At 50.4% G+C, this 11,473-nt stretch overlaps 1 non-coding gene across 1 annotated transcript; it reads left to right on the top strand.

The window, feature by feature from the left end:
- Positions 1-859: 859 nt before the first annotated feature.
- On the top strand, positions 860-975 carry LOC148501376 (U5 spliceosomal RNA). The gene has a single exon (XR_015870051.1). It is a non-coding gene; the product is annotated as a U5 spliceosomal RNA (small nuclear RNA).
- The last annotated feature ends 10,498 nt before the right edge of the window (positions 976-11,473 follow it).

Genomic DNA, 11,473 nt, shown 5'->3' with positions numbered 1-11,473 from the left:
AATTAAGCCAAATGCTGCTGGCACCACGCTATGTGATGCTTGTTTAGTAACCGAAGGGGCAGCGCAGACGGTGCACTACGCCCTGGGGTGTGGAGTTTGTGTGTTCTTGCTTTGCTTGCGTGGGTTTCCTCCGGGTTTTGGTTTCCTCCCACTATAGATACCATTATAATCCTCTGTGGCTATTGCCGTCTCACCTACTCCTGCATGGGCCGCTGACATGGCAGGAGTTATGGCGGCTGTGATGTCCGAATTGACGACTAATAGGATTTAACCAACTATCTGGACTGGTACAGATTGTGTACCGCTTCTACATTGTCCTCTACTGCCTATCATAAGCCTGCTCTAAGCATCCTCTGCCGACTGTCCTCTAGTCAAATGAGGAACCCCTCACAGCTCTGCGCCACAGTACTTAGAATCTGCCTCTCAGGGAGTGGAGCCTTTTTAATTCTAGCGGTCAGGCAGATCCTTAATGTACCTGAGGAAGTAGTCCCTGCAGCTCAGCTAGAGCTTCTAGAACAGCTTTCTGTGGCCTGGAAACGACTGGATAAGCGGCTCCAAATCCATGTCGTTTCCCTTTCGGCTATCCATTTCCATCATCCATGATGGAACATTGGGAAACACATCCTCCAGTAGAAAACTCTTCCTTCGCCAGGTTACGTTAATTTGGAACTCTTCTGCTAGTAAGTTGGAACAACACTGCGATCCAATTTACACTGCAGCAGGAGCCCAATTTAGACCTACGCCTGTTATCGCTTTGGTTATCTTTGCTGTAATTTGCTGGGTGGACCAGTTGATTACGGGCTTGGATACTTCCAGAGTTACGATTACTAGCAGAACTCTCAGTGAGTCAGCAGTTTACATGCTCTGGCTTTTCTTTGGAACGCACAATTTGTTTGCCTTTTACTAAAGATTTCCGTAGAGAAAAGCAAAACTGAGTTTTGTCTCAATATTTGCATGCCCCAGCTTAATGGGTTTTAAAATGACCAGGGTTTCCAGAGAGACAGATCAGTGCTCGTATGTCCGTTTCTGCTATTTCTGCCCGCAGAGTTCTCTGCTTACTTTCTTGGCAGGTGGATGCAGAATCCAAACGGGCTGTTGAGGGTCTACGGTTCACAGGTGATATGCTTTTTAGTCCAGAACTGGACAAATGGATATCCCAAGACAAGTAAGTCTTCTCTCTTCTCTTTGAATGCTTCGCAGGAGGACTTACAGGTCCCTCATTTCATTCCTTTCGTGCCCATCCCTTTCGTTAAAGGGCCAGAGGTACCCCATCACACATTAGGGGTGGCAGTGGAAGAGGTCGCCCACAAACAGTTATACGTCGACAGGATCAAAGACCAGTCGACCAACAGGTGGCTGACTGTCTCCCATCCCACCTGGGATCTCCTGCGATGGGACCTTGCTTTCCGTGCGGTTCCGAATAGCTTTCGAGCTTTCCACTCCACATCGGTTCTTTTATACGAGTCGGCCGGTGTCCACGGACAAGGCCCCTATTAAACCTAAAGTCTTCAACCAATATCTTAAGCTGTAGCATTTCACTATGGGGGTCACTTCAGTCTGTCATTGCAAGCTTAGAACCGGCAGAATTCCTCATTTCTCTGTATATAAATGATGTGCATCACCATGTCCCAAATTGGGAACCGCATCAGGCTTTCCTGCATTATGCTATTTTGCAAACTCACGATCAGTTTCGGGCGTGGCCGTTCGGGTTATCCTTGGCTCCCCGTGTTTTCACTAAGATTATGTCTGTCATGACGACCAGTTATTCAAGGCTCCATCTAAATCACTTCTCTTGGACCATGACTTACTGACATCATCAATTTCTAGTTACCCAATCTGAGTCCGTCCGAAAGACTCCAGTTCTGGGGATGGTCCTAGATACGACATTACAGAGGATTTTCCTTCCGGAAGACCAGGCCCGGACTATCCAGTCGCTCTTTCAGCTAGCCCTCGGATCAAAGCGGGTGTCCTTGCTTCTTGGTCTTCGTCTCTTGGGGAAAATGTTAGCTGCTTTCAAGGCACTACAATATGGACGATTCCACTCCCGAGTGTTCAAGCTGGCCCTGCTAACACAGGGGTCAGGGTCTCGCCTGCATCTATATCAACTGATCCATTTGGCCCCGGCAACCAGGGTGGCACTCCTTTGGTGGATACGACAGGGCCAGCCTCCGAGGATGGGGAGCTGTTGTCCTCGACTATCACTTTCATTGGTGATCCCTACAGAAAAGACGGTGGCCCATAAATGTTGGACCTCGGAGCAGTTTCCCATGCTCTGCTAGACGCAGCGCAGTTTCTAAGGTCTCTTCCGGTACGAGTTCTGTCAGACAACGCGATGGCCGATGCTTACATCTACCGCCGGACCGGCAATCGTAGTCGCAATGCAATGAGAGAAGTATCTCAGATTCTCTAGTGGGACGAGAGTCAGTCAAGTAATCTTGTCGGCAGTATTCATCCTGGGAGTGGACAACTGGAAAGCAGATTACCTAAGTCGCCAGGATATCCATTCTAGGGAATGGAAGCTTCACCCACACGCGTTTCATGCACTGGGGTCGTCTTTAAGCGGACCTCAGGGCATCTCGATCAAACATCAGTGACCAAGATACGTGTCAAGAACTCTGGATCCGCAGGCAGAGGCTGTTCACGCCCTAACAAGTCCATGGACCTACGACATGGTTTACCTGTTTCCTCCGATTCCACTAATTCCTCGTCTACTAAAACAAATAAAACATGAGTCGGCCTTCGTCATTCTCGTGGCACCGACCTGGCCTAGGAGGAGTTGGTTCTTCGGTCCTTCTTGCCAGTCGATCCGGGCCACTTCCTCTTCGTCCGGTCCTTCTGCAGCAGGGTCCTTTAGTCCACCCCAACTTAGCACAACTGCGTGCAACGTGGTGGCTCTTGAATCCGATATCTTAAGACGGAAGGGCATCCCAGACTCGGGTATTCCCACCATGCTTCGCGCCAGGAAACCGGTTTCGGCTGCGCATTATCATTGCATAGGGCAGTGTTGGCTAACCTTGACACGCCAGCTGTTGTGGAACTATATATCCCAGCATGCCGTGCCACAGTTTTAGCATGCCCTAATAGCAAAACTGTAGCAGTGCATGCTGGGTTATGTAGTTCCATAACAGCTGGAGTGTCAAGGTTAGCCAACACTGGCATAGGGTGTTACAGTTGGGGCCTTCCGTTAGGGGTGTTGTATTCTCCTGTTTTTACTTCTCTCCAAACAGAATTAGATTCTAGTCTTTGCCTAGGATCATTAAAAGTGCAAATTTCTGCTCTTTCTATTTTCTTTCAATGCAGGTTGGGCCTCCTACCGGCGATTCAGTCATTCTTCAGGGGGTGTTGCGGGTGCAGCCACCTTTTGTACCACCTATGGCTCCCTGAGTCTTGGTATTTTTTTTTTAGTTTCTTCAGTCTTCCATGTGTGAACCTCCCCAAGAGGTTGATATTAAGTATTGTCTTGGAAGACGGTCCTCCTCCAGGCTTTAGCTACAGCTCGTGGGAGTTTGAATTGGGGGCTCTGTCTTATAGGCTTTGTGTTTCATGATGCTAGGGCGGAACTGAGGACGCAAGCTACTTTCCTACCTACAGTTGTGTCTATTTTCCACACAAATCAGCCTATTGTGGTACCTTCTTTGGTAGGGGACTCTGGTGTTTCTTCTACCCTAGTTGTGGTTAGAGCTCTTCGCCTCTGTTGCTTGGACGACATCCTTACACGAGTCTTAGTTGTCCTTCTTTTTTATAAGGCTTTTCGGAAGGGTTGGCCAGCATCCAAACAGGATTGGCATGTTGGCTTAGACTGACAATCTGTCAAGCTCTTCTCAGCAACGATCGTCCGCCTCCTATGTCCGTGTCTGCTCATTCCACACGTTCTGTGGGTACGTCGTGGGAGGCACGTAGGGGTGTCTCAACTTTACTATTGTACCGTGCGACCACTTGGTCATCGGTGCTCACTTTTGTGAAGTTTTATAGATTGATACATTTGCGGCTTCAGCATCATGTTTTGCCGCCTTGTACTGCAGGTTCCTCAGAGCGCTCCCGCCCGTGGGGAAAACTTTGGGACGTCCCCAGCGTAAGCACCTCCAGTGTCCCCTAGTGGATGAAAGAGTAAATGGGATTTTGGTACTTACCGGTAAATCCTTTTCTCTGATTCCACAGGGGACACTGGACGCCCACCTCAGCGCTCTTCGCCTGTCTGTTCAGTTTGTTCCATATGTTGTATGGTTTTGTTGTTGTGTTGTTGTTGTGTGATATTCTCTTCCTTTCACTCTGGTTGTTCTCCATCTCCTCTCGGTCTTCATTTTCTAAACTGAGGGCAGGTGGGGAATAGAGGGGGAGGAGCTTCACACTTCTGAATTATTTAAAGTGCCAGCTCCAGTTATCCAAGCCTCTATACCCCAGCGTAAGCACCTCCAGTGTCCCCTGTGGAATCAGAGGAAAGGATTTACCGGTAAGTACCTAATTCCCATTTTTACAAAGATGCACAGTTACTTGCTAAGGGGCCTATTCATCATCACTTAATTTTCACAAAAGCAGGTGAAAATGCACATTTTCACCTGCAATTGTGAAAATTAAGTTATCGGGGAATTCATCAAGAGGGTAAAGCAGGAAATATCACAGATATCTCCTGCTTACCTTCTTCTTGCGTAATGGCCCGATGTCCCCATACACTAGTATCACAGATATCTCCTGCTTAGCTTCCTCTCCTGGAATGGCCCGCTGTCCCCATACACTAGTATCACAGATTCTCCTGCTTACTTTCATCTTGCGGAATGGCCCGATGTCCCCATACACTAGTATCACAGATTTCTACTTCAGGGTCCATAGGGGTCCACAGGGTGACCTTGGGGTATAGCTGGATCCTGGATCCTCGGGCACCACGGAGTTAAAGCTTTTAGCTGCTCCCAGGATGCACTTGGGTCCATCCTCTATACCCCGCCCCCGAGTCACAGGCACCTCAGTTTAAGATGGTGCCCGGCCGGAGTCGGGTCACCCTGCGGGGGTGGGGGGGCTGCAGAAGCCAGTCTGTACTAGCCGGACTCTGGTTTCTCCCGGGACTGCTGGAAACGCCGGGGAGAGCAAGGTAAGCCGCGCATCGCTGATTAGCGGCTGTGCGCGGGTTCCTCCTAAATGCAGTCCCATGCCCCCGGTTCTAGGGTACAGACCGGGGGCACTAGCGGTGGCGGCGGGCTCCCCCTCCAGTGGAGGCATACCCCGCCAGACCACTAGACCACCAGGGTGAATAAAGCGGCAAGCGGGATGCCGGCAACCTTGGGGGTTAATATGCTAGCCAGGGGAGGAAGCCTTCCCTGTCTAGCGGCTCCTCCCAGCACGTAGTCTGGCGTCGCTGAGCTGCAGATACTCGGGCCACTCCTCCTCTGAGGTCTCCAGCAGCCATTTTCTCTGTGGCAGCGCAGATCTTCAGGGAGCACGCGGACCGGTCCCCCTGTGTACCTCTCCCCCGACAAGGACAGTGTACACAGCACTATAGCCCTCCCAGACACTGAATCTGGGCAGGTTGATTGTAGTGGAAAGGTGCAGTGAGTATACTTCTCTGCATGGTATGTGACTTTTGCTAGTGCTGCCTGTCTGTGCTAATTTCTACTTACTGGCAGCCTATACCTATCCCTTTCCTTCTCCTACAAGCCCTACAGGTGTGCGGGGGAGGGACGTTTCTACAGACCTCGCCTATATAAATCATGTATTTGTGAGGTCCGTCACATACAGTGGTGTGCTACACAGTACCATATTGTGGGCTGTTGTCCAGCACACTGGTGAGTGCGCAAGTTTTTCTTCCTATGTCATAACTGTATATTTAACTATATAATCTGTCATGTCTGAGGAGGAGATTGAGCACTCCGTGGCTCCGGTATTGTTCTCCTGCTGGCGCTGTTCTGCAGGAGTGGATAGGGAGGATTTGTCGCAGGACGGCCTGTGCGGACGGTGCCAGGCGATCCCTGGAGCGTCTAAACCTCTTATGTCGCAGAAGCCACCATGGGCGATGTTTTCCCAGGTGCTGGTGTCCATCGCGGACCGTCTGTCGGTCCCGACTGCCGTCCCTACTAGGGCGTTGCCCCAGCCTACCATCCCCCATTCCCCGGGTGTCCCACAATTATTGCAGACTCCTCCGGGGTCTCAGACTGTTGGTCCCTATGCGGGGTTGCCAATGTATATACAGTCCACCCCTGTGGCGCAGCAGGCTGTGGTGCCGTTTCAGGCTCCTGTGGCAGCTCCTCCACCCTGGGTGGATGCGCTTTCCCACACTGTCCAAGATTTGGTGGCAGCATCTTCGGCTTTTCAGTCGATGTTGCGCAGTGACTTGCCCTCCAGGGCATCTAAACGCACAGTTATGGCGCAGGCTGCGCAGTTTTCGGACTCTGAGGGGTCCTCGGATGATGGTGAGGTGCAGGATGCCTCAGATGCCTCAGTCCAGGAGGTAGACACTAAGTCTTCCATCAATGTGCGGGCTCTGGTTAGGGCGGTGCGGGCCATTCTTCTGATTGAGGATGAGGCACCCGCTCCCAAGTCGAGGTATCCTAGTTTTAAAAAAGCTAAGGTTACCTCTGCAGCGTTTCCCTTGTCTGATCAGTTGACGGATCACATGGCGGTGGCCTGGCAGACGCCCAGTAAGCGATTCCTGCCACAGAAGCGGTTGGCGTCCAATTATCCGTTTCCGGAGGCGCATTGTAAGAAATGGGAAACTCCGCCTGCGGTTGATTCCCATGTAACACGCCTCATCAGGAGTGCTACTTTGCCGTTGCCGTCTATATCCTCGCTGAAGGATTCTACGGACAGGAAGGTGGAGACTTGTCTAAAGTCTATTTATTCTCTCTCAGGGGCTGTAGCCCGGCCGTCCATGGCCATCTCCTGGGTGGCCAAGGCCATTGAGGGTTGGGCAACGCCTTGGAGGATACGTTTCCGGATGAAGCTCCGGATGTCCATAGGGCGTTGTTAGGACAGATGAGAGATGCCGCTTCCTACATTGGAGAAGCATCTTTGGATGCTAGCCTGCTGACCTCTAGGGTTTCGGCGGCGGCAGTGTCTGCTCGCAGATCCTTGTGGTTGGGGTCTTGGAGAGCAGACGCTGATTCAAAGAAAGGCTTGGAGGCCTTACCTTTTAATGGAGAGTTACTATTTGGTCGGACCTGGACAAAATAGTAGATACCCTGGCAAAGTCCAAGTCAGCCTTCCTCCCTTCAGCTACGACACCTGCTAAGGTCCGGAGCTCGGCCTTTCGCTCCTTTCGGGTTCAGGGCAAGGCAAAGGGTCAGTCCTTCCCGAGGCAGTCCGCAACCAAGACCGCCTCAAAGCCAAAGAAGCAAGCCTGGAGTGCTAGGCGCCCTTCTTCCAAGCAAGAAGATAAGCCTTCTGCATGATGGGATGGGCCTCCCTCTGGGGGACCCCAGAGTGGGAGGCCGACTTCTTCAATTCGCCCAGTGCTGGCTCAATACCACCACGGATGCCTGGGTGCGAGAAGTGGTCTCCCAGGGGTACGCCCTGTCTTTTCGGCACAGGCCGCCTCGCCAGTTTTTTTGCACGAGTCCTTCTCAGGACAAAACCGAGGCCTTGCAGGTTCAGGAAGCCATGTTCTCCTATCAGCACAGAAGCGTCCCCGCCCTTAGTTGGACTGCTTTGGGACATCCCCAAGGTCACCCTGTGGACCCCTATGGACCCTGAAGTAGAAAGCAAGAGATATGGTAAGAACTTACCTTTGTTATCTCTGTTTCTACAAAGTCCATAGGGTCCACAGGGCACCCGCCCTGACGCACCTGGCTTCATATGGGCTCTGTGACTGGTCACCGGTATTCCGTCTCCCATTTCTGTGAGTATGGTTCTTGTGTGTTCCAGTCTTCCTTCTCTCTGTTTCGTCTCCTCCTCCGGCCTGGGCTGCTTACCAACTGAGGTGCCTGTGGCTCGGGGGCGGGGTATAGAGGAGGATGGACCCAAGTGCATCCTGGGAGCAGCTAAAAGCTTTAACTCCGTGGTGCCCGAGGATCCAGGATCCAACTATACCCCAAGGTCACCCTGTGGACCCTATGGATTTCGTAGAAACAGATATAACAAAGGTAAGTTCTTACCATATCTCTTGTTATTTCCTACTTACCTTCCTCTCCCAGAATGGCCCGCTGTCCCCATACACTAGTATCACAGATATCTCCTACTTACCTTCCTCTCCCAGAATGGCCCGCTGTCCCCATACACTAGTATCACAGATCTCTCCTCCTTACCTTCCTCTCCCAGAATGGCCCGCTGTCCCCATACACTAGTATCACAGATATCTGCTGCTTACCTTCCTCTCCCAGAATGGTCCGCTGTCCCCATACACTAGTATCACAGATATCTCCTGCTTACCTTCCTTTTGCGGAATGGCCCGCTGTCCCCATACACTAGTATCACAGATATCTCCTACTTACCTTCCTCTCCCGGAATGGCCCGCTGTCCCCATACACTAGTATAACAGATATCTCCTACTTACCTTCCTTTTGCGGAATGGCCCGCTGTCCCCATACACTAGTATCACAGATCTCTCCTCCTTACCTTCCTCTCCCAGAAGGCCCGCTGTCCCCATACACTAGTATAACAGATATCTCCTACTTACCTTCCTCTCCCAGAATGGCCCGCTGTCCCCATACACTAGTATCACAGATATCTCCTACTTACCTTCCTCTCCCAGAATGGCCCGCTGTCCCCATACACTAGTATCACAGATCTCTCCTCCTTACCTTCTTCTCCCAGAATGGCCCGCTGTCCCCATACACTAGTATCACAGATATCTGCTGCTTACCTTCCTCTCCCAGAATGGTCCGCTGTCCCCATACACTAGTATCACAGATATCTCCTGCTTACCTTCCTTTTGCGGAATGGCCCGCTGTCCCCATACACTTGTATGGGGACAGTATTCATCAAGCTCACAAAATATAATATTTTTGGAGCGTGACCGCGAGATGGTGAATGCTCCTGCTCTGGCATCGCAACCCGCTCCTTCCCTATGGGAAGAAGGTCCGGGTTCCCAAGAGGGATCCTTTCAGATCCCTCTGTCCCTGTCCGGCTCCTTCCGCTGGACGTCAGGGCTCTTGTGCGCATGCGTGACCTGTAGGTCGTGCATTTGCACTCCAGGCCCTGCTCCGATAGGAGCAGTGAAAAGATTCACTGGTTCGAAAAGGAGCAGTGATGCCGCTTGCGGGGGCAGCTGATATCCCATCAGCTGTCACCGCACCGGAGCAATGGTGAAATGCACCGGCAGCCGTGGTGAGTTAGGATGTTAATTATCGGACCCCGATAATTAACATGATGAATAGGCCCCTATATCTCACTCTATTCCCGAAGCTGAATCAGGCCCTAAGTTACAGCAAGTGCTGCTGTCAACATTTAGGGGCATATTTATTAATTATCCCGGCTGAGATCTGATAATTATAATTTCTTATTGATGTTTATTGTGGCAATAAGTCATTAAGAACTCCGGTATGTACAATTAAACACATCCAGGAACGGGCTCCAATTGGAACCCGTCCCTGTAATATGTAAATTAAAGTGACTTTACTTTCTCGTTTGGCTGCTGGCTGCACTGTGCATGTGCGGTCAGCAGACCACAAATGCACGAGCCTATGGATCCCTCTCCCAATAAATTATGCAGTACATGGCTAATGTCATCTGAAGAAAGACGTTAGCTACTGGGACCAAGTTCCTGAGCTTGGTATATTCTGCATTTTAGCTGCCCCTATAGAAATTTATGGGGCCTGCTTTTGCATTTGAATACAGGGGATTGCAGGAGATATGGTGATCCCCCTACATACATCTGGGTGGTGGACATGGACACCGCAGCCTATACAGCCCTGACGATGCTCGGGGTACTGTTATTCTTCCGTGCACTGGCAGTCCCACCCCCTGCGGCATGATATCATGAGGTTCTGCAGTCAGGGGGCGTCACACCCAGTACCAGTGCTTTTTTCTGGTGCCCCCATTTTTGGCGATTATCCTACAAATATTCTTTGATAAATATGCCCGTAATAGACCAAGGGGTCCATTTATCATTCAATATTTGAGGTAAAATCCCCGAAAACACGTGTTTTCGGGGGTTTACCTCAAATACTAAGTATCCCCCGGATGTATGCCATCTGAAGATAGCGTTAGCCGCTGTAGTCTATGGCAACTTACCGCGTATCAGCCGGCGGAGGGATCTTACGGAACCCTCCGCCGGCAATGAGAGCCGCTCATGTGCTGTCCGCGGGACTACGCATGCGCAGCAGCCCCGACTGCCCTCCGGAGACATCGCAGGGATGCATGTCCCGGATAATACATCCAGCTGATAGGATCGCATTTTGCAATGTGATCAAGGGCGTTACTGGCATGCCCTGATCGCGCTGCAAAAGCGATCCTTGATAAATGAGGCTCCAAGCTAGTTAGTATATAATATATAATTTCCTCTTTCTTCAGCAGTCGCAGATACTGGTCACTGTCTGAAGTGACATCTGTACTTGGCTGCCAGCCTACCTGTAATCATTCCACCCACCTGGAACAAGTCCCACCCACTATAGGAGCACAGTGGGTGAGCAGCCAGGGACAGTCCCTGTTGGGCAGTGTGTTAATTTAAACTGAATATGAATTCAGTTTTTTAAATTGTTCAGTGGAATATTTCCTCATTAGCAACAAACGTTTGCACATTTTACCAGCATTTGTGTATACTTACTTCAGCCAGCTGCTGCCCATATAAGTGCTGTAAGTATAAAATAAATATGCAGAAATAAAAGGTTAATTGTGCCGAATCAGGAACCATACTTTTAGCGCACCTTTTTCCGTCCACTAGCTACATATAACATATTGGGTGTCGCAGTTCGAACTGATTGTATCCAGGTGATTGTCTTTGCTTCACATCTATGCCCTATTATTTGGAGTGTCTTCTGATAATTTGACAAACTGGTTTGAGTGGATTTCAGGAAAACAAGAATAATGTTGTGATGCTGGTCTGGTGTATTTGGCTTTGGTACTTCCTGCTAAAATTCTGTGTCATTTATTTACAAATATGTCAGTGCTGAAGAATTTGTAATGTGGTTGGGTTTGCCAGCAACGCTAGCTAGTCTGAATTTCAGTTTAGACTGCTTGCATTCGGCTAGCTGGGGTTACTATAGCTGTCATTTTTGCAGTAGTTAATAATTAGAAGAACTCTGTAATAATGCATTATCTTTTCACCATATGTTCTTACGGAATCGGTATGTTACACCGTCAGCCGCATGGAAGGGAATCCCGATCGTCCGAAAGGTTAGTATTTCCTAACCTAATCTACCCCCTAACCCTCCTTTAGGGTGCCTAACCCTAACCTCCCCCCCTGTGCCTAACCCTAATCCCCCCTCTAAGTGCCTAAACTAAACCCGCCCTTTCCCCGCCATCTAAACCTAAATCCCCCGGGGGGGTGCCTAACCCTAACCCCCCTTCCGAACCTAGCCTAAACCTAACCTCCGGGAGGGGGGTGCCTAAC

This window comes from Taudactylus pleione, unplaced genomic scaffold (assembly GCF_031769625.1).
Source record: "Taudactylus pleione unplaced genomic scaffold, aTauple2 ptg000519l, whole genome shotgun sequence".
In the NCBI taxonomy this organism is placed as follows: domain Eukaryota; kingdom Metazoa; phylum Chordata; class Amphibia; order Anura; family Myobatrachidae; genus Taudactylus; species Taudactylus pleione.
The sequence above is the reverse complement of the archived record's forward strand: the minus strand, read 5'-3'. Positions and strand labels throughout refer to the sequence as shown.